At 37.1% G+C, this 24,664-nt stretch overlaps 1 long non-coding RNA gene across 1 annotated transcript; it reads right to left on the reverse strand.

Moving 5' to 3' along the window:
* Positions 1 to 19,283: 19,283 nt before the first annotated feature.
* On the reverse strand, positions 19,284 to 19,950 carry LOC145637885 (uncharacterized). The gene is made up of 4 exons (XR_014114531.1): positions 19,803 to 19,950; positions 19,579 to 19,695; positions 19,393 to 19,474; positions 19,284 to 19,311 (listed from the first exon to the last, which is right to left on the reverse strand). It is a non-coding gene; the product is annotated as an uncharacterized LOC145637885 (long non-coding RNA).
* Positions 19,951 to 24,664: the final 4,714 nt, after the last annotated feature.

A 24,664-nucleotide genomic window follows, 5' to 3' on the forward strand; every position in this document is an offset into this window, starting at 1 on the left:
TTGATGACTTAGATGAGATAGGACTTTTGTATTTTACAGGAGAATCAACTGCTGTTTCCTTAGAAGAACCAGGTTCACCTACTGGTTCACCAGATGCTGCTGGTGAAGGACTTGGTCACAACGAAGGAGATCCTCAACAAGTAGATACTCATGAGGATGGAGATGAAGGCCCCCAAGTAAATGGAGAAAGCAACACCTCAGGGGGAACAGAAAACTTTCAGGACAAGTTTTCCACCCAGGTAAGGGAGGTAGGGGGAACATCTCAGCATACTGGTCCATCTGTGCAAAACCAATTCGATGGCACAAATGAACCAGGGATGCATGATGGTTCTGATGGATTAAATGAGAATGCACCTAGGTCTAGCATTTTTAAATATAAATCTTCTCATCCTACTGAACAAATTCTGAGTGATATCAGTAGAGGTATTCAGACTAGGAGAGCTGTTTATGAAAACTTTTGTGCATTTTTCTCGTTTTTATCTAATATAGAACCAACTGACTACAAGATGGCTTTAAAAGATCCTGATTGGGTTTTGGCTATGCAAGATGAATTAAATCAATTTGAAAGAAATAAAGTGTGGCATCTTGAGCCAAGACCTGAGAACAGGTCAGTCATAGGTACCAGGTGGGTCTTCAGAAACAAATTGGATGATCTGGGTACTATAGTCAGAAACAAAGCTAGATTGGTCGTGCAAGGTTATAATCAGCAAGAAGGCATTGATTATGATGAAACCTTTGCCCCAGTAGCTAGACTTGAGGCAATAAGGATCTTGATTGCCTTTGCTGCTCATAAGAACATTAAGCTCTTTCAAATGGATGTTAAGACAGCATTTCTTAATGGTTATTTGAAAGAAGAAGTATATGTTGAGCAGCCCCCTGGCTTTGCTGATAGTCAATTCCCAAATCATGTATATAAGCTGGACAAGGCACTCTATGGTCTTAAACAAGCTCCTAGAGCTTGGTATGAAAGGCTGTCCAACTTTCTGATGGAACATGACTATAGAAGGGGAACGGTTGATAAGACCCTCTTTATCAAAACCAGGAATTTTGATTTGATTGTAGTACAGATATATGTAGATGATATAATATTTGGTGCTACTAATCAAATTTTGTGTAGTGAGTTTGCAGATCTGATGCAAAGTGAATTTGAGATGAGCATGATGGGAGAACTAGGATTCTTCCTAGGATTGCAGATCAAGCAAACAGTTGATGGGATCATGATACATCAACAAAAGTATCTAAAGGAACTAATCAAGAAGTATGGATTGCAAGACAGTAAACCATATGCAACTCCAATACCTACAAATGCAAAGCTAGACAGTGATGATAAAGGAGAGAGTGTGGAAGCTACACTGTTTAGAGGTATGATTGGTTCTCTTCTCTACTTGACAGCTAGTAGGCCAGATATAGTGTTTTCTGTGGGATTGTGTGCACGTTTTCAAAGCAATCCCAAAGAATCTCACCTAAAGGCTGTCAAGAGAATACTTAGATACTTAGTAGGAACAGATGATCTGTACTTGTGGTATCCCAAAGGTGGTTCAATTGAACTATTAGGATACACAGATGCAGATTATGCTGGATTCCTAGTAGACAGAAAGAGCACATCTGGTATGGCACATTTCTTAGGTCCCTGCTTGATTTCATGGGGATCAAAGAAACAAAATTCTGTTGCTTTATCTACAGCAGAATCTGAATACATAGCTGCTGCAGCTTGCTGCTCCCAGCTGTTGTGGATAAGGAACCAGTTGAAAGATTTTGGTATTTTCTATGAAAATGTACCTATTTTATGTGATAATACAAGTGCTATTAACATTTCTAAGAATCCTGTGCAGCATTCCAGGACAAAGCATATTGAGATAAGACATCATTTCCTAAGAGATAATGTTGAGAAAGGTCTTGTAGAGCTGAGTTTTTGCAACAGTGAAGAACAAATTGCAGATATCTTCACTAAGCCATTGGGTAAAGAGTCTTTCTGCAAGTTTAGAGTCATGTTAGGTCTGACTAGGTCAAACTAAGAGACCTCTCTCAGCTGTTTTCCCCAATGATTGGCTAATTAAGTATTCTTTAAATGTGTGCGTGCATCATACTTTTGCAATCTGTCTATTATCTCAATGTTAATTGCTTATCTCTATGTAAGCAATATTGCAGCTAATCACTTTCAGGATTGAAGGTCATATTGAACAGATAAGCAACTGTTTCAGTAACCCTACCAGTAGAGGAAACAGCAGCAAATACGAACGGATTAATTTTGAAATTAATTTCAAATTAAACCGTGAGAAAATATTTTTATTTGATTTTAAAATCTTTCAAATATGGCAGTTATTTTCCTCTGACGACAATTTGATCTGACAGTTGCAATTATGGCCAGTTGTTCATTTATGGAAGTTATTTCCAAATCAAAATAACTTCCAAATATCTTCTGATTCTCTGATTCTATTTCTGTTTGTCTCTATAATTTCTCTTGCTATATATTTGCTTCCCTTTCCTTGCTCCGTGATTATTCATCATTCATCAAAAATTCTCAACTTCTCTCTCTACACAAGATCAATTCTTCGAAGCTTAGACTAGCAACAATGGTGAGAAAGGCTGGAACTGGAAGGAAAGGAGGAAGGAAAGGAGGTTCCAAAGGAAGTTTGGCTAGTTCCCCCTCTTCAAAATCTCAAGAAACAATCAAGGATGTTCTTATGAACGTCTCTGAGCAGACACCTTCACAAGCAACACCAGAAATCAACCCCTCTGAAACTGAACCCATCAAGGCCGTTCCCTTGAGACAAACTCCTTCAAAAGAGAATGTCTTGAAGGAAAAACCTGTTTCACCATCAAAGACTAAAACTTTAACCCCATTTCCACAAAAATCCAAATCCAAAAAGGCCCCAAAAGAAAAATCCATCGAAACCCTCACTCAAATAACTGAAACCGTTTCTTCAAACCCCAAATCACCATCTGAGGGGGAACCTGATAAAAAGATAGCCAAGAAACTTGAAAAACAGTTAGAGGAAGTGGCTGATGAAGGATTGGATGAGGAGAAGGAGGACAAGAAGATGGAGGAGGATCTAGATGTAGTGGTGACCAAGGTGGTTGCTGGTACCACTACTGGTTCTGTAAGGAAAAGGCAGACTAGGGCTGCTTCAAAGGTCATTAAGGGCTCAGATGAGAAGGAGCCTACACCATCTGAGCCTAAGAGAGGAGAGAAAAGGAAAGCAACATCATTTGTTTCCCGTATCTCCAAGGCTGCTAAAGGTAAACAACCTGTTACCCCCAGTACTGGTGCAACTTCTTTAAGTTCTAGGACTGTGTTATCTGGTTGTGGTGTTGAGAATGAATATTTTGATATTCCTGCTTTGAGTCAAGTTAAGGAACTTCTTGAGTTCCAAGGATGGATGTCTCTGTTTAATGATTTAAATGATGCTTTTGTTGGTCCTGTTCGTAAGTTCTTTGTTAATCTGAAGCAAAACATTGATATGTCTGTGGTATCAACTGTTTCTGGTAGTGTTGTACATGTTTCTGAGTCTGTTTTATCTGAGTTGCTGGGTATACCTAGAGATGGTTTTGGTAGATATAGCAGTGATGGGTGGCCCCTAATGGGAGGAGTAACACCTGAGGTGGTTACTCAGTTTTTGTTTGGAAAGAAGGAAGGAGCTGGTTCCCCTAGTGACTTTAGGGAGGCAATTATGTTGGTTCTGCACTCCATGTGTTTGAAGGTCTTTCTGCCCAAGGGTCAAGGCAGAGGTACTGTTAGGATCATGGACATGGTCCTGATCTATCTGATCATGAAAAAGGTTAAGGTTAATCTACCAGCTCTAATGATGGAGCACATGCTGTACTGCCATGCTTCATCCCACAACTCCCTGCCCTATGGTTCCTTTATCTGCAAAATCATCAAGGAGCAGAATCCCAAGTTTTCTTTTTCTGGTGAGGTGGTGAGTCTTCAGTTGTTCTCCAAGAAAATACTCACTCAGAAGAAGATTGACTACTCTGGAAAGAGGCTGACTTTTGTAGGTCAAGAAAGTAGCCCAAGGGATGAAGGGAACCAGGAGGAAATCACTCCTGAGGATGTGGCAATGCTTCTTGCCAAGTTGGAAAGGCAGGATGAGAGGATAACAAAGTTGGCTGCCAGTCTAGTGCAGGCTGAAGAAGAAAGGAAGCTTGATAAGCTTATGAACAACAGGAAATTCCTCACTATTTGCAGGGTGATTGATCACCTGTTGCCCCCAGAGTCTGGGATGAAGTTTGACCCTGCACACTGTAGGATCATTGAGACGGATGATGAGGAATCCTCCAGTGAGAAAGGTCCTGATGCTGAAGAAGGAGAAGGCTCTGAGGAAGAAGAAAATGAATCTGATGAGGAAGAAGAAGAAGAGAAAGAGGAAACAGAAGAAAAGGAGAAGAAGGAAGAAGAAAAGACAGCTGAGGAAGGGTCTGACTTCGAGGAGGAGATCAACCCAGAGGGTGAAGAAGAGGATGAAGATGATGATGAATGATCACTTCAGTCTCCCCCTCCCCTTCCATTAACTGCCATAATATTTGCTGTTCCCCCACACTGCTAGACTGTTTTTAATGCAGTGTGGTTTCTATTATGTTTCTAACCTTCTGGTGTGTAATCCTGAACAGTTTTAAGCTTTTTCAGTTTTATGTGATTGAATAACCTGTTTGTGCTAACCTGCAGCATTGAGATTGATCAGTGGTTGAAACTACTGATTTTTGGCTTCCTTGCGATATTTTGGTGTGCAATTCTATTTTTTGAATGCTTTTTAATGATGCCAAAAGGGGGAAAAGCAGGTTGAAGTTTCTGAAAAGGCCTTGTTAGACAATTAGATTGAGTCCTTTATTTCCTTGAGTCAGATAATCACAAAAACAAGTTAAAATAGAGGGAACAGTTAGATTAACTAACTGTTTCAGTATCTTTTTACAAAAATCCAAAAACAAGTTGTTTCTTTTAAATAAAGATGGCTATCCTGGTCAGTCATCAGTGTCATAAGTCTTTTACACAAGATATCCCTTGTGTAGAAAGTCTAGTAGAAAGTCTTGTCTTCTTAAGTGTAGATTAGAACTTTCTTTACTTTGCTGTTTCTCACTAACGTGCAGGTGCAGGAAACTTCAAAGTGTTTGTCATCATCAAAAAGGGGGAATTTGTTGAGTCACTTGAGGTTTTGAGTGATGACAAACAGCTGACTAGCTGGTTCTTGTTGGTGTTATATTATATCAACTGACTTTTTGAACAGGAACAGCTATCCCAAGTACTTGAGGCAATATGAAGTCCTTTTGAATCAAAGCATTCAAGAAATCTGTATCAGAATGTTCTATCAAGGAAGGCCGTCAAGACTTGAAGATTATGAAGTCTCTTAGATTAGGATAGTTGATCTTTGTAGTCTTTATAATGTTAAGTGTGCATGGATGTTTGTACGTGAGCTATTTGTATCCCTTACTTAGAGTATTTAGTGTTGTAGAGATCAGGAAAAGTTGACCTGATCCCTAGGACATTAACAGGTCAGGAAACAGCTGCCTCGTAGCTTGTTTCATGAACCTGGACATTAGTTCAGTAAATATTTTCTGGAATATATATTTCCTATCCTTAGAAAATATTTACTAAACTAATTGATTCAGTTTATGCAAAGTTGGAGATGAATTATTTCGCATATAACTTAGAATATATTATTCTACCCATTTATGGAAAGTAGAATAATATCTTAGAATATCTCTTATTTACAAAATAAAAGATATTCTATTTACCTAAGTTATGATCTGAAAAGATCACGAAAGATTTTATCTCCCAACCTTATAAAAGCATAAACTCGATCAGAATTTCGAGTGAGCTTTTCTGAAAAAAATTCTCTATCTTTGAAAGCTCGAAATACACTCTAAGGGAAATAGTTAGTTCATCTCTTACAAACTATTTATGCACACAGTAAGAATTGTTTTGTAATTATCTCTTGTAAGCTTTGAGTGGAAGCATTTAGAGGGAAACAAAGGGTTTGTATTGAATCACTAAGAGGTTAGTGATTGGGTAGCATTTACGAGTGTGAGTGCAAGTGCTTGTGAGTTCAAGTGCGAAGTGACACCTAGAGTTAGGTGTGGGGATCACGAGTGTGATCATTTGTAATTGCTTCTGTTTTTCAGAGTTGATTAATAAAAGTAATTAGGGTAGTGGAGGACGTAGGCTCAGAGTTGAGCTGAACCTCGTTAAATCCTTGTGTTGATTATTTATTGTATTTTCTGTTTTCGCTGCAGGACCAGTTCATCACCTGGTCCCCCTACATAAATAGAAGAAAATCCAATAATTCCTAACACTGCCCTGTACTCAATTCAACCCCCCCCCCTTCTTGAGTACCAGCTGCACTTTCATTTCCCACACACTTAGCCCTTGTGGCCTAACTTTAGTGTCACTTTCACACACTGCACAGATACATGACCAAATATACTTCCCTTAGGAACCCGTTGTCATGAAATCTTAACATAACACTGAAGCATGCCTTGTCATGTCAAAATGCCCAACATCACTCATAATCATCATTGCATATCGAAGTATGAAGTGCTTAGCCTCCGTGCCTAAGTTACCTAAATACTTTCATTATCGAGTCAACTAGGATAGTCTAACACGTTATAACCCTTGTACTGTGAGAAACAACATTTGACTAAGCTCATTAAACATGCACCTTCAAACTTCGATTCTTTTTCGCGTCTTTCTTTTTCGGGAGTGTAGACACCCATTTGTGTCTCCCCAAAACCAAACCCAGTGATGAGTACCTTTCGCGTCGAATCATAATCGAATGAAACGAAAGTGTGGAAAGGTCTAGTGGTGCGGAAAGTTTTTATTTCTTATCTCCTCTCTTTGTTTTTGAAAACTTTATTTTAAGAAAACAGCCAATCCAGTTTGGTTGGTCCATGATATGGGTCCAATAGTAGTGTAGTTGGATGGGGCTTGCAAAGACCTTTCCAACAATATATTATAAGCCCAATTCCGATGAATATTGAGGAAGTTATGGCCAATTTACTAAACTGGGCCCGGTTTGAGCTTTATGTGCGGCCCAATGATCTAGGGGAGGGCCTAACATGATTTATCATTCCTAATGCAATTAGGAATGGTTTTAGTCTTCTAGATTCTTCTAGAAGGTTCTTTTCATTCCTAATTCAATTAGCATTGATAAGTTGACTTTGTGGACTTTTCAGAGTTTTAATCAAAATCAAATAGCATTTTCGAAGAAATTATATTATTTTATCCTCCAGTACGGTAAACTTATCGGATTTTTGAAAACGCGTTAGAATCAAGACTGGCGTCCAACCCCAGGCCTTGGCGCCTGGAACCAGGCTTGGCGCCAGACGCTAGCCATTAGCGCCTGGCGCAAGCCATTGGTGCATGGCGCCAGCTAGCCAGGGTTGGCGCCAACCTTGTTTCCTGAGCGTCAGACTCTGTTTTGTTAAACTATCTTTTTTGGCTGATTTTCTCTATAAATATCGTATCAAAAACTCCGTTTTCATACACCAATTCTATTCATTCGCAAGCTTTCATCAAAAATCATTAATTCTTTAGCATTCTTTCATTCATCTCTTTCTTACTTTGTTTTCATACAAAATTCCGCATTCACAAGATCTAGAAACACCTAGCCATATTCGAAGTTCCTTTGCCCTAGACGTGAAAGGTTTTAATTTTTGAGGGTTTGGTCCCAAATCTCTCTTTCAATTATTTAATTTAATTATTTGATTATTATTTTCCTTGAAGTTACTAACGTGTGTATTTTGTTATTAGAAAGAGGTACGAGACATCAAAGTAAGTACTTTAATGGTTTTAATTGATATTAAGATGTAAAAATCATGTTTAAATTGTTATTATGATTCCTAGTATCATGTCTAGGGTTAATTTTAATATTAAATATGATTGTTACGATGCTTCCTATTTTCTTCCTAATGTTTATGATTGTTAGTATCATGTTAGGGTTAAAGATTTGATTTTTATTACTTAGTGACATGCTAGGGTTTGTTATTAATCTTGTTAGTATCATGCCTAGGATCTTGCTATGCTTTAACATGATGATTATTATTATTCATAATTAATTTATTATGTTGCTTGATGCTATTTATTATTTATTGCTTGATCACACCTTTTATGCATGTTTTAAAGGGAATTGGTACTTGTAATCCCGCTTAATAAGATAATTAATAATCTTGTTTAGGGTTAATGTGATTATAATTCAAGTGATCGCCAATAATAGTTTATTTGTGCATTAATATTCAACCAACATAGATTAAACAGGTTTAGGGTTAACCTATTGATTGCATGTTAATCAGAAAGCGCACATGAATACGATCAGAATAAAGTAGAGGTCTATTATTAGGGCAGATTCAATCTCTTTTAGGTTGGATTTGTACCTTCATCCCCGAACCCTTATTTGGTTCTAGACCTTATGGAGTTGACGATCTCTTGGATCGTTAAGGGGTGTAACCTTCACCTCGTGAACGGTTTACAAGTTCCTAAAAACTTGTTGGCGACTCTTTTGCTCTATCTTCTTCCCTTTTGGACGCCACCGTACTTTAGTGTATGATCACAGTGGGGTTCAAGCTAGTGGGATTTTAAAGGCTTGAAATTATTCCCTACAGTTTTTGGCGACTCCACTGGGGAGGATTTCTATTTTAATTCCTGAATTTGTTTCGGCAATGATTTAGAATGAGTGGATGAGATTCGAAAAGTTCTAAGTATTTCATGTGCGTAATTTTGATTAACATTATTGTCATATGCATAAAAAAGATCTCATTGGAAAGACCATCCGTAATGAGTTAAAAACATAGGATTTTACACGTAGGAAATTTGAGAAATATCTTTCACAACTAGGACTGAAATAACACAGCGCGAAACTGGAAGATTTTATCGAGCACAGAAAGCTGCTGAGGCATGTGGGAAGTAGCGTCAGGGGCCAGAGCTTGGCGCCACACTTTTAGCCGTAGCGCCAGACGCCAGCATTGGCGCCATGCGCTACAGTTAGAAGTTGGCGCCAGTCTCTGATTGCTGGCGCCAATTTCCCCCAATACCGAACCAGAAATATGCGTTCTAATTTCGACCGGTTTTTCGTATTGTTTGCTCGATCCTACTTCCTGATTGAATTTTTTTTCTCACTTTTCTGAAACCCATACGTGTTCTACATTTGGACATAACCCTCTGGGAATTCATGCTCCATCTACCCGATTGAACGCTCCATGCAACAAAGGGTACATCCGAGATGTTGAATTCACCAAACCATGGAAGCTAGTTTTTTCTAAAACTCGCGGTGTCCCATCCACTCGCGCCAACCCTTCACGGTTAGGCTTCCGCGCGGTGCATCCGGACAATTAACCATGGACCCTCTATTGACTAAACCATATCCCAAATTTTAGAGAACTAGAGCCATGGTTAGGTTGCAAACTCATTGCATCATATTGTGCCTACTTGACTAATTGTGCATTATTTGTTGTGCATACTCTATGTGTTTTTCCTAACCGTTTGTTTGACTTGTGCTAAGATTAAATAAACTGATTAATGAATAAAGGTCTTTGTCTAATTAATTAATTAATTAATTTGAGCTAATAAATCAACATAAAATCGAGTCATAGTTCCTTTAAGTCAACCCGAATTTTTATTCTCGTATACTGCACAAACGTCAACTTGTTTTGGTCATATATGGAGTTCTAGAAAGAACTACGAGTTGGTTTAGGGTTCTATAATTAATTCTCATATACGAGTTGATTTTTATTCTCTTTAATTTGGCGTTGGTTTCATCCCAATCAGAGTCGCAGATCAAAAGTTATGACTAAAATACCACAGTCTGTCCAGTTTAATGCATATACGTGAAGTCTTAACTTAGTCTTTGCTTGAGTCTAGTTACATAGTCTAGCCACATGGTCATGACACGAGTCTTAACATGTCACCTAAACTCACTAGTCTTAGCACACACTTTGAGTATACATCACCATGGCCATGTCTTAGGTTCATGCATGAGTCGGTCTTTTCCGTCATTTGAGTTGGGGGGGTACATTCTATTCCTAATTCTTCATATCCCTCCATCTAAATCTTCTTTCACATTCTATTCCAATTTTTCTTCACTTCCTCCATCCATTGCATGTTGAATAAAGTTTAAGTCAAATAATTAACAATCAATATCCCCAATTTCCTTTTCCACAGTACTTGGTCGAGGAGAGAAGGGCGATTAATCAAGGACAACCTCTTTATTCAGGTCTAGATTTTTGATAAACCGATTCGTCAAAAGAGGAAGGCTAAAAAGATAATGGCAACTCAAGAAGAAGTCAATGAGCTTAGGAACCAATTGGTTACCATAACTGAGACACTGAAACTTCTCGCACTTAGGGTCGATGATCCCGTGAAGCAACAACAAATGAACCTCATGCAAGAGAGTCTAAGCAAGCTATCTAGTGACTATAAATTTCAGGGCATGAGTTCACAAGGGGTCTCTCTGGACAAGGAACTTCTTCCGCATAAGTTCAACGCCACTGACATCCCTAAATTCAAGGCAACATATAACCCTCACTTCCATCTAAGAGCTTTTGAAACTATAATGAGCATTAAGGGTATCGATAAGAAGGTTTTCCCCTCTCTGTTCCCACTATCTCTTGAAACCGTTTGCCAACAATGGTTCTTCTCCCTTGACAAGGAGAAAACCTCTACCTGGGAATCGATAGTGAACGCTTTCGTTGATAGGTACAAGTGCAATATCCAATTTGAAACCGACCATAGACAACTTGAGATGCTAAGACAAAAAGAGAATGAAGGCTTTACTTCTTTCTTTAATAAATGGAAGGAAACTTCCGCCAAGATGATTGAGGTCCCCACCGAAAAGGAGTCTGTGAGAATGTTTGTCAAGAATCTCCAAGAAAAGTATTCAAATAACTTAAAATATCAACACAACTTGAATGCCTTCAAAGTCGTTTATGACATAGGTATTGAAATCGAAGATGACCTCGCAAAGCAAAAAGCTACTAACAATAGCAACCACGGTGGCTGGAAAGGAAAGAAGAGCGACAATCCTTCTTCTTCCGAAAACTCCCACTCTAGTAATAATGTTAGTACCTTTGACCATAATGATGTCTTAGCCATGGACAATCAAGGATCTAAAAGAAAACCCAGGCGAGAGTTCACATCCATTGGAATGACTTACGATGCTGCTTTCGATCGTCTCTATGATCGAGGATTAATCAAACCTATTGGCCCTACCGAGGATCCGACACCAGAAAATCGATATTCAAGATGGAATCCAAATTCCTATTGCAAGTACCATCGAGGAAACAGTCATACCACTGATGAATGCTACAGGTTTCAAAATCTCATTCAAGACCTCATAGAGGCAAACAAGATCCCATTGCCTCTAGCTAACGAGAAGACTGGGTGATGATGACGCAAACAACACAAGACAAGAGGAGAGCTTCAACGACAAGATTTCGTGACCTCTTTTTCTATTTCTTTTTCATTTTTTTTCCTTTCCCCAATAAGTCTAGCATAGGCACCTTTTCCTTTCCTTAGATTTATTTTGTACGATTTTTTTTTGCTTTCCTTTTTTCTTTTAATAAAACGAGCATTTATTTCCTTATATATGATCATTTCATTGCATTGCATTAAAAAAAAAAAAAAAAAAAAAAAAAAAAAAAAAAAAAAAAACCATGTCGAATTAAGCACAAGGTATACCAATGATTTGAGGCACCCCTTGTAGCCACATCATATCTTCTTTCACCTTTCAAATATGCAATCCTTTCTTCATAAACCACTTTGAGCCTCGTCTAACGATAGACCTTTCTTTCAACCTACATTTACCTAACCTTGGGATGGGATGGTGTGTAACTTATGCAATTCTAAGCTTGAGTGAATTCAAAAAAATTAAAAATAAGCAAAAGAAAATATAAATAAAAGTGTACAAAAGGGAAAGTGTTCCAATGTCTTTGATATGAAAGTATATTCGATAAGAACACGTCTCAGATTGCGTCTCTTATCGAGTGCTCGGTATTGTGCCTGAGAAACATGAATGCCAAGTGAGTGATAGACCGCATTATCGAGATTGCTCACACTTATAAAAATGAAATAAATGCTAAAGCAAAAGAAAGAGCTAAAAAAAGAGAGTAGAAAACCTCAAGCATGAAAATACATATATTCAAAAGCAAGGTTGCACACCTAGGGGGCTTATCTAGGGTCTTGAGCCTTTATCCCTTTTTTCTATAACCTTTAGCCTAACCACGTTACAACCCTTAAAAGACCTTTTTGAGGTATACACACTTGTGCGAGGTTCGGCTAGAGCTACGTTCGGCCTGATTCCTAACAGATACGTAGGAAACCTCACATCGAGGTGCGGCCGTAATAAACATGCATTCATATTCACATTCACACACTTGCACCATGATCATATCAAGGGATTTCCTATGCTCATCCCTATTCACTTAGAGCTAGACTTGGGGGTTTGATCCCTACATCATTAGCTTACCTAGCCTAAGAGTCACCACCATTTGACTCTTTTCAATATATCTTTCCACACACTTAGCTCTTGTGGCTTAGCTTTAGTGTCACTATCACACACATCACACATACATGACCAAATATATTTCCCTTAGGAACCCTTTGTCATGAAATCTTAACGCTAAAGCATGCTTCGTCAAAATCACTCATAATTGTCATTGCATCACGAAGTATGAAGTGCTTAGCCTCCGTGCCTAAGTTACCCAAATACTTTCATCATGGAGTCAACAGTTGAGATAGCCTAGGATGAATTAATCCTTGAACCTTGAGAGATAGTATCAAACAACATTTGACTAAGCTCATTCAACATGCATCTTCAAACTTTTGATTTTCTTTTTCACGTCTTTCTTTTTCGGGAGAAAGTCGGTACCCTCCACAAAATTGACGGAAATTTTTTGCTTTTTTGCATTTTTCGAGTCGCACGATCACATTACAATGCACACACGAGTCATGTACACATTGAGTCATGTCGTGTCATATCACTTTGATTTGAGTCTAACACATGTGTCATTACACTTCGAGTCGAGTCAACCTTGAGTCAGTCAAACATATCGAGTTAAGTTTATACCTTGAGTCGTGTCAAGTCAATGAGTCAAGAAACACTAAACCTTAGGTCAACCCTAAGATGATTAAAGAATTTGGCAAAGTTCTATAGTAAAAAATAAATACAGGTGCAGCAGAATAGGGAAGACCCTATTCTAGATATATTTCAGCAACGATAGAGCTCGAAGCCTCTCCAAAAGGTGATTTCGACTTCATACAGCAGTTTCGAGTTCCTTGGTACGCTAGTTAGCCCTTATAAGCAATTTGACATGATTGAGTAGTCGATTTGATTACGGTCTAAGTGACCGACCTGACGAAAGATCGTCTCACTTAGCTTAAGCGCCTAAGTATTGGCTCATTACAAGCACCAAAGCATCGGTTCAAAAGCAAGCACTTAAACGACAATATTTCCAAATATGGATTGTCGCGCATTCTTATTAAATGACAAAGTTTTCCAAAAATTGGATTGTCATCCCCAACTGACAATATTTCCAAAAATGGATTGTCGTGCATCTTCTTCAAACGACAATTTTTTCAAAATTGGATTGTCATCTCTGGCAAAGTTTCCAAGCGTGGATTGTCGTGCTCCTTCTTTATTGGCAAGTTTTTCCAAGTTCGGATTGTCATACATTCATAGATCGCTGGCAAGTTTTCCGAGATTGGATTGTCATGCACCTAGTTCCCGATGGCAAAAATTCCCAAAGGATTGTCGTAGGTCTCTATTCATCATAAATTTCGGCAAAGTTCCTTAACGTGGATTGTCTTCAGCAAATGGCAAATTTTCCCAAAGTGGATTGTCGGTCGACTCTTTTTGTAAGTGTTCCAAGACGCGGATTGTCAATAGTGGCAATAATTTCCTAAAAGGATTGTCGCATAGCATTGGCAGATTTCCAAGGTGGATTGCTTTCAAGAGTTATATTCCAATATGTGGATTGACGATCGTAGCAAATTTCTTATGAAGGATTGTTACGAAGCATTGACAACTTTCCCTAAATCGGATTGTCATACATCATACAAGAGTTGTGTTGGCAACTATTCCCAAAGAAAAGAGGATTGTCATCACAGCAAAAGCACCGACATACTAGTTCACAAGCAGCAAAGCGCTGACGTACTGGCATAGCAAATATTAAAAAGCAGTGATCTTTTCGAAGACTATCACAGCGGAAAAAAGAAGCTCTTTGTTCAGAGGTGCGTGAACATATCAAAAGGAAGCTATTTGTTCAGAGACGAGTGAACATCGAAACAGCAAGGTGGCGTTCCCTGGATTATGGAGAGTTGTCACAAACAACTGAGGATTGTTTCAAGAGAAGCAATCTTCGATAGTATTCCCTAGGATGTGGAATATTATCATTGCGGAGGAGGATAGTTTCAGGCGAAGCAATCTTCTAATTTGGAAGCAGTTACGGGCGTAGCGGTTTTCAAGCGGGATGGCATTCTCTAGCTTGCAGGAGGTCATCAAAACAGTAAAGCAGCAACAATCGGTTACTTTCAGAGACGTGTGCTCGACGGTGCAAGATACGCGTTTCTTAACTCTTCTATCTGTTTAACTAACGTTAGTTTGCAGGTATCAGCGTTACAAGAATGATTTAGGATCGCAGAACGTTCTGAATCATTCTCCGTCCCTATCGCTACTTTGACTTTTGTTTTCGAAACTTGCGTTTCTCCAAACTCAGTCAAAGTGGGGGCTTCTGTAGACACCCATTTGTGTCTCCCCAAAACCAAACCCAGTGATGAGTACCTTTCGCGTCGAATCATAATCGAATGAAACAAAAGTGTGGAAAGGTCTAGTGTTGCGGAAAGTTTTTATTTCTTTTCTCCTCTCTCTATTTTTGAAAACTTTATTTTAAGAAAACAGCCAATCCAGTTTGTTTAGTCCATTATATGGGTCCAATAGTAGTGTAGTTGGATGGGGCTTGCAAAGACCTTTCCAACAATATATTATAAGCCCAATTCCGATGAATATTGAGGAAGTTATGGCCAATTTACTAAACTCGACCCGGTTTGAGCTTTATGTGCGTCCCAATGATCTAGGGGAGGGCCTAATATGATTTATCATTCCTAATGCAATTAGGAATGGTTTTAGTCTTCTAGATTCTTCTAGAAGGTTCTTTTCATTCCTAATTCAATTAGCATTGATAAGTTGACTTTGTGGACTTTTCAGAGTTTTAATCAAAATCAAATAGCATTTTCGAAGAAATTATATTATTTTATCCTCCAGTACGGTAAACTTATCGGATTTTCGAAAACGCGTTAGAATCAAGACTGGCGTCCAACCCCAGGCCTTGGCGCCTGGAACCAGGCTTGGCGCCAGACGCTAGCCATTAGCGCCAGGCGCTAACCATTGGTGCCTGGCGCCAGCTAGCCAGGGTTGGCGCCAACCTTGTTTCCTGAGCGTCAGACTCTGTTTTGTTAAATTATCTTTTTTGGCTGATTTTCTCTATAAATATCGTATCAAAAACTCCGTTTTCATACACCAATTCTATTCATTCGCAAGCTTTCATCAACAATCATTAATTCTTTAGCATTCTTTCATTCATCTCTTTCTTACTTTGTTTTCATACGAAATTCCGCATTCACAAGATCTAGAAACACCTAGCCATATTCGAAGTTTCCTTTGCCCTAGACGTGAAAGGTTTTAATTTCTGAGGGTTTGGTCCCAAATCTCTCTTTCAATTATTTAATTTAATTGTTTGATTATTATTTTCCTTGAAGTTACTAACGTGTGTATTTTGTTATTAGAAAGAGGTACGAGGCATCTAAGTAAGTACTTTAATGGTTTTAATTGACATTAAGATGTAGAAATCATGTTTAAATTGTTATTATGATTCCTAGTATCATGTCTAGGGTTAATTTTAATATTAAATATGATTGTTACGATGTTTCCTATTTTCTTCCTAATGTTTATGATTGTTAGTATCATGTTAGGGTTAAAGATTTGATTTTTATTACTTAGTGACATGCTAGGGTTTGTTATTAATCTTGTTAGTATCATGCCTAGGATCTTGCTATGCTTTAACATGATTATTATTATTATTCATAATTAATTTATTATGTTGCTTGATGCTATTTATTATTTATTGCTTGATCACACCTTTTATGCATGTTTTAAAGGGAATTGGTACTTGTAATCCCGCTTAATAAGATAATTAATAATCTTGTTTAGGGTTAATGTGATTATAATTCAAGTGATCGCCAATAATAGTTTATTTGTGCGTTAATATTCAACCAACATAGATTAAACAGGTTTAGGGTTAACCTATTGATTGCATGTTAATCAGAAAGCGCACATGAATACGATCAGAATAAAGTAGAGGCCTATTATTAGGGCAGATTCAATCTCTTTTAGGTTGGATTTGTACCTTCATCCCCGAACCCTTATTTGGTTCTAGACCTTATGGAGTTGACGATCTCTTGGATCGTTAAAGGGTGTAACCTTCACCTCGTGAACGGTTTACAAGTTCCTAAAAAACTTGTTGGCGACTCTTTTGCTTTTACTTCTTCCCTTTTGGACGCCACCGTACTTTAGTGTATGATCACAGTGGGGTTCAAGCTAGTGGGATTTTAAAGGCTTGAAATTATTCCCTACAGGGAGAAAGTCAGTACCCTCCACAAAAATGATGGAAATTTTTTTCTTTTTTGCATTTTTTAGTCACATTGAATCAACACTATGCACACACGGGTCATGAGTCACACGTGTCATTTCACTTCGAGTCGAGTCAACCTCGAGTCAATCACAGCGAGTCAAGTTTATACCTTAATTTGTGTCAAGTCAATGACTCAAGCGACGTTAAACCTTAGGTCAACCCTAAAATAATTGGCAAATTTCTATAGTAAAAAATAAATACAGGTTCAGCAGAATAGGGAAGACCCTACTCCAGCGCCAGATGACAACATCTAGCGTCTGGCAGCAGGTTTTAGCGCCTGGTGCTAGATCCCAGCGTCTGGCACTAGTGGAAAAATCCTCATCCGTAACGGGCAAAAGGGGGCCATCCGTAACGGGCAGCGTCCGTTACGTATGCGGCCGTTACGGATGGCCATTGTTATTCGTAACAGGCACTGTCCGTTACGAATAAGAATAATGAGTTATTCGTAACGGACATTTTAAATGTTAGTTACGAATAAGGGGTTATTCGTAACGGACATCTGAAATGTCAGTTACGAATAAATTTTTTTTGTATTAAAATAAGTCCTTATTCGTAACGGGCACCTAAAACGCCCGTTACGAATAAGTGATTATTCGTAACTGACATCTTAAATGTCCGTTACGAATAGAGTTTTATTGCATATAATTTAACACTTATTTGTAACGGGCAACAAAAGTGCCCGTTACGAATAACTGGTTATTTGTAACTGACAATTTTGCTGCCCATTACAAATAATTATTAAATTAAATTTTCATTTTATTTAATTTCGACAGCATGTATTTATATATAATTAATATATATTAATTAAAACCTATTATAATATACCTGTTCCTGTAAATAAGCAATTATACCGAACAATATTTCGTAAAAATTAATACGACGTAATATAAAAACTGAAGTAGTAACACATTACAAACAAAAACTTGTATAAATTTATCCAACATATACAACAACACTAAAAATATTACGCTGTTCTACCTAAGCTAATAGTTATGCATTCAATAAATATTTACTTCTAAAGTATTGCGCCCATTGTTCTCGAACCACATTCAACTCGTCAACATCATACGGGGCGGTCATTGGACAAAAATCCTATTGAAAAAAAAACATATGAAAGAGGTTACAAAATAAAAACAATCCATAATAAAAACAATCATTAGAATAAATGTGATGAACCAAATTATAGAAATAAACTCATAATATAGAAACAAAACACATAACATCCTTAATTGACTTATATTTTGATTTCTATGAGTTGAAATCAATAAAAAAGTTAACATTTACTCACTTTTGGGAGCGTATAGAGCCAAAAAGGCTTCAAAGTTGTGCTAAAGGACTTCTATCTTTCCCATCTTTCAAGTATTGGTTCAAATTAACACAATGTAACACATAACATCCTTAATTATCTTATTTTTTGGTTTCTATGAATTGAAATCAATGAAAATTGATCACTATCTCACTCTTGGGAGCGTATAGAGCCAAAAACGCTTCAAAATTGCCTAAGGGTCTTCTACCTTTCCCATCTTTCATGTATTGGTTCAAATTAACACAATATAATACTAAACATCCTTAATTACCTTATATTTTGGTTTTTATGAATTGAAATAAATGAAAATTTACCATTATCTCACTCTTGGGAGCTTATAGAGCCAAAAACGCTTCAAAATTGTCTAAGGGACTTCTACCTTTCCCATCTTTCAAGTATTTGTTCAAATTAACACAATATAACACATAACATCCTTAATTACCTTATATTTTGGTTTCTATGAATTGAAATCAATGAAAATTGACCATTTACTCACTTTTAAGAGAGTATAGAGCCAAAAAGGCTTCAAAATTTCCTAAGGGACTTCTACCTTTCCCATCTTTCATGTATTGGTGAATTAACACAATATAACACTAAAAATCCTTAATTACCTTATATTTTGGTTTCTATGAATTGAAATCAATGAAAATTGACCATTATCTCACTCTTGGGAGCGTATAGAGCCAAAAACGCTTCAAAATTTCCTAAGGGACTTCTACCTTTCCCATCTTTCAAGTATTTGTTCAAATTAACACAATAAAACACATAAAATCCTTAATTACCTTATATTTTGGTTTTTATGAATTGAAATCAATGAAAATTGACCACTATCTCACTCTTGGGAGCATATAGGACCAAAAACGCTTCAAAATTGTCTAAGGGACTTCTACCTTTCCCATCTTTCAAGTATTTGTTCAAATTAACACTATATAATACTAAACATCCTTAATTACCTTATATTTTGGTTTCTATGAATTGAAATCAATGAAAATTGACCATTTACTCACTTTTAGGCGCGTATAGAGCCAAAAAGGCTTCAAAATTGCCTAAGGGACTTGTACCTTTCCTATTTTTCATGTATTGGTTCAAATTAACACAATATAACACTAAACATCCTTAATTACCTTATATTTTGGTTTTTATGAATTGAAATCAATAAAAATTGACCATTATCTTACTCTTGGGAGCGTATAGAGCTAAAAAGGTTTCAAAATTTGCAAAAAAAAACTACTAACCTCTTCTAAGACACCTTTGCACTCCAAGTGAGAAGTAACAATCTCATACATGTATCTCATAATGTAGTAGCCACATTCAATGCCTCCTTGTTGTTGAGCACACTAGTATATATAAGAAATAGTTAAAAATTTTGTTTTCAAAGTGACTAATGTATAACAATATGGGGTGAGTAGTGTATTTACCTCCATTTGTATGAATTTCAATTTTTGCCTTTGTGATTTCAATTCACTCCCTGTGAGATTCGCCCGATATACTTTATAAGCCCTACAAAAATAATATATATTCTAACACTTAGAACAAAATAATCTACAACACCACATACAAAAATGATATAGAAACTAGGGCATAATTTCAAGGTTGTGGCTCACGTCATCATAATCTCGGCAATTTTCAATTTTCGTGGATTTTCTTTAGGTAGCTTCATAGAGTCAAACTCATAAGCTAAACCTAATTGTAGATCGACCACCATAAGAACCCAATGACCACTACATCATTTAAGAGAAAAACACAAGTTAGAGTATTGGAAAATTGGTGAAAAACATATCATTTATATGATTAAGTTTAGTGGCAATATAAAAAACATATTTCGAACCTTGCGACATATGGAGCCACGATGAATTTGCAACGTTTACCCGTCTTTATTACTTCATGCAAAAATGTATTCTTCACATATGTATAAGTTTCAAGGTAATCATTCTCAATTGAAGATTCAGAAATGAGTTGAGGACAAAAGAATGTGATCTCAGTCCTGTTGAAAAGGTCGATGAAGTTGTCTACTAAATACCTACATGATAAAGACATAGAAAACAAAAAATTCAGCATTATAGCATTAAAAATATTACTATAGTGAATATAAGAACCAAAGTAAAGGAAAATTAAGTAACCTACATGATATAAACATGAATCAATGAAACATTAGCCCACGATCCACTTAGAAATTCACGTACATCGGTAGCGGTTACCCAAATCTGTTTGTCGCTATCAAAATTAAACATTGAGGCCTTTAAAAGTACCGATGTTGTATCATACTTTGCATCATCAGAATTCATTAACCAATACAACAACTCACACCCCTCGCCAAAAGTATCGACAATTTTATCTTCAAGTGGTAGGAATTTTGTGGGTTTGATGGTAGATTGCCTTGATTTCACACCAAAACTATCGTCCCCTTCTTTGCTTTGGCGAGATCTATGCTTCTTTTTGGGCGATGGTGAAACCTTTACAAATAGGTGAATATTAGTCTAGATAAAGTATACAAAAATGATGGGATTTAATGTTAATAGTAGGAGAATATACCTCTTCTTAAAAAAAAACCATGTCTATGGGCCATAGTACAAAGGAAGACTTGGCTTTTCCCAACTTAGTCACACCATCGGGAGACGTTACCGGTATATCGAGGAGGGCACAGTCGGGATAAGGGTTGTCCACACTAACTTCACCGGTAACAGGATATACCGTTCCATCTGCCACAACCACTAAATTTTGATTGTACTTATCTTTCAATGCTAGGCGACATTTAGTGGCTACCTACATATTACAAAAAACTTGATCAATATTATACATGTTAACCATGTAAAGTCATATCTTTAGTAGTAGTTACAGACATATACCTCTATTACACGAGGGCTTTGTGTTGCCTCCATGTTCGTCATCACTTGCATTCCTTGAAATGCCTCCACGTCACATGTCATCTGTGGTAGTAAATTGGCGAGATAAGCTTTCACCTCCATTGCCACCCGTTGTTCCAACCTCTCTTCGATCCTCTCTTGAAGCTTCTCTTCAACCTTTTCTTCTAGCCTCGCCTCAAATTCTTGAGTTAGGGTAGCTTTCATTGATTCTAACTCTTCTAATGAGGGATGATTTACCCTTTTTGTATCCCTTCCCAAATACTTGTGTGTGACTAACTCCAACCCCACACCTTCCTAGTGCTTTTACATGCCCGCGGTGATCCCTTTTTCCTAAAGCCTTGTCGAGGGCATCCATACCAATAACATCACTTGAATTGTTTCCTTCATCATTCTTTTGCAAGTTTTCCAACTATTAAAAAAAACATATATAAGATATGGCAGAACAAGAACCTAAATTAAAAAAAAATGATATCCATAAATAGACTTGTAGCCTACAGCATATATAAAAACATATATAATCATTCTTGTGTGATTAAAGAATGCAATAAGCTCCTAATCCAAAATTTTGATAGCAACAGTAGGTTGAATGTACATCAACCAAAATCAAGACACACCTAATATAGGATGAAACTGAAATTTCAGAACTGATCGGAACTGAAATTTCAGAACTGATCAGAACTGAAATTTCAGAACTGATCGGAACTGAAATTTCAGAACTGATCGGAATTGATTGGAACTGAAATTTCAGAACTGATTGGAACTGAAATTTCATAACTGATCGAAAGTCATCGGAACTGAAATTTCAGAACTGATCGGAAGTGATCAGAACTGAAATTTTAGAACTGATCAGAACTGAAATTTCAGAGCTGATCGAAACTGAAATTTCAGAACTGATCGGAATTGATCGGAACTGAAATTTCAGAACTGATTGGAATTGAAATTTCAGAACTGATCAGAACTGGAATTTCAGTGATCGGAACTGATCAGAACTGAAATTTCAGAACTGATCGGGGCTGAAATTTCAGAGCTGATCAGAACTGATCAAAACTGATCAGAACTGAAATTTCAGAAATGATCGGAACTGAAATTTCAGAAGAGCTTATGACATGATTGCTGGACTTGATTATTTGTACAAAGACAGATACTTACCACTACTACGACATGCTGAGCCACATTCAGATTAGGGACAGAGGGGAACATAGGGAAAACAGAGAATATAGTAGAAGTAAGTAATCAAATAAGGAGAAACAAAGAAGAAGAGTGCAAACAAGAGCCAGGACAGAAAGTACTTTGATTGCATAAACAAGAGCAAGAAACAATGAATGCCTGTCTGTGCTGCATATTTGATTGTATCAACCTACTTTAGTCGATTCTTATGATTTCAATCACTATTCTAAGGCAACTTTGCGCTCAATCTTCTACTGCTAATATCCCAGATGATAATTCATGCAAGTAAAGAAATTTAGATAATATGTACCCCCATTATGTTCAATAATTGGAAAATTGGTTGATAAGGCCTTTATCAACTAATCGAGATGGTGAAGGGGTCACAATGGTCACAACAACAACTAAGCAAGCAACAACAATCAAGGCTATCTTAATTGCATAAATTACTTAACCATGCATACAGAAAAAGGCAAGGACAAATTCTCTTAGCTATCTTAATTATTTAATATCATCAAGAGTTCAACACAGCACTAATTGAGATGGTGAAGGGGTCACAACGTTCACAGCACAACTAATCAGAACTGAAATTTCAGAACTGATCGAAACTGTTCAGAACTGATCATAACTGAAATTTCAGAACTGATCGGAACTTATCAGAACTGAAATTTCAGAACTGATCGGAACTAATCAGAACTGATCAGAACTGAAATTTCAGAAATGATCGGAACTGATCAGAACTGTAATTTCAGAACTGATCGAAACTGATCAGAACTGATCGGGACTGATTAGAACTGATCGGAAAAGGCCTCAATTTTAGCAAATCCCATTAAACAACGCAGGAAGCAGGAAATGAGCAATAAACAAAAAAGGCCTTCCATTAAACAATGCAGGAAATGAGCAATAAACAGAAAAGGCCTGATCACTTTATCAGCTCAAAAGTATAAACAAGTAACTGAAAAAAAAAACTATACTTGGTTACTTAGAACAACACTTACAATAGCATTGGCTATTTGCTGGGTTTCGGTATTCTTCGGGTCTATAGCCCACGATCCATCTGCATTATGAGTTTGACGGGCCAAAATCCAATAAAGAGACCGATTTTTAAGCTTTTCACTCATTACACAGCTTGTTGTGGACTCTGTGGTGCTTGAGGTTGAAGATTCTGCTGGAATTCTATTGGTCTTACTCCAATCAACTCGAGCCCTCTCGTAACTCTTGGAGCCTAGATGGTGGCGATGCTTATTATTCTTTGCATTTTCCTTGCCTTTTTCACTCAGAGCCTATTACAAAATGGAAAGTTATTGAAAGTAGTATTGTAGTTGAAATAAAGTATATATGTGAAAAATACTTTCATAATATCTTACACACCTTAAATTCATCTGTATTGCAATATGTCTCAAACTCTTTCCATTGCTCTTCTGTGATGTAACCTTCATAAAGCTCACAGGGCTTAATGTTTGCACTTGGTGAGTCAGGCGGAGGTGCAGTTTCCCTAGTAATGAATCGTGAAACTAACCAAGACTTGTGCTTCCTAAATCTAGGACCAACAGCTTCGTGGAACTTCTTCTCTTTACTACCCTTGGGATCATCAATGTGGAACTTTCGCTACAAAATTAGAGAATGTTAATATTCATAATTAATTATAAGTATCGTTAAATTTAGAGCAATAAACCATATTTATATCATAATTACCTTACTCTCCTCCCACAAGTTTTGCTTTTGAACTTTATCATACTTCGGATATCCCTTCACATTAATGTTAACTCTTTGAGCACAATTACCAATTTGCTTCCCATAAGCAGATTCCCACTTTCCAATAGGCATGTCAAACTCATCAAATTCGAGGAACATGGGTGTAATTGTTTGGACTGATTTAGACGGGCCTCGTCCCTTTTTTGTAGAATATTTTACTTGGGAAGTGGAGGCATCCATGTCACCAGATTGTTCCTGTCCATCATGATCATCTCTGTTTTCTTCCATTGTAGTATGCCTACACCTACACAAAGAATGAAATTAACAAGAATAGAATCAAAATCATAACAATAAAATCATATTAATGTAAATACTATACAATAAAGAAATTAATGATTTAGATATATACCAATTTAATAAATTCAATATTAATTGCAAAAAAATACTATTGTTAAAGGAATACAATAACACAAACCTTGGTTGTAGGTATAGGAACCACTAACCCTTCCTCACGATCATACTCTACATCACCAACAATATCTTCCCCTTCTTGTAGAGGTTGCACTCCCATTGTTATAGGTGGGATGTCATCAAATTGGTCATACTCTTCTTCATCCACAACATCTTCCACACCCACAATTTTTCTCTTGCCTTCAACTACAAAACGCCATTGCGGATCTATATTATCCTTGATGTAGAATACTTGTTTCGATTGTGAGGCTAATACAAAAGACTCTTCACCATCAGTATAACGACTAGAGTCAACCAAGGTGAATCCAAATAACTCATTGGTTTTCATACCACGACGGTTATCATCCCATGTGCAACAAAATAAAGGAATTGTGAAATCAACATAATCCAACTCCCAGATTTCTTGAATGACACCGTAATATGCCTGTGTAGCTTCAACTGGCCTTGTATCCCTAGAACTTGAGTATTCAGTAGAAGATGCAACCACGACAACACC

The sequence above is a fragment of the Chenopodium album genome, chromosome 7, assembly GCF_948465745.1.
Source record: "Chenopodium album chromosome 7, dcCheAlbu1.1, whole genome shotgun sequence".
Lineage (NCBI taxonomy): Eukaryota > Viridiplantae > Streptophyta > Magnoliopsida > Caryophyllales > Amaranthaceae > Chenopodium > Chenopodium album.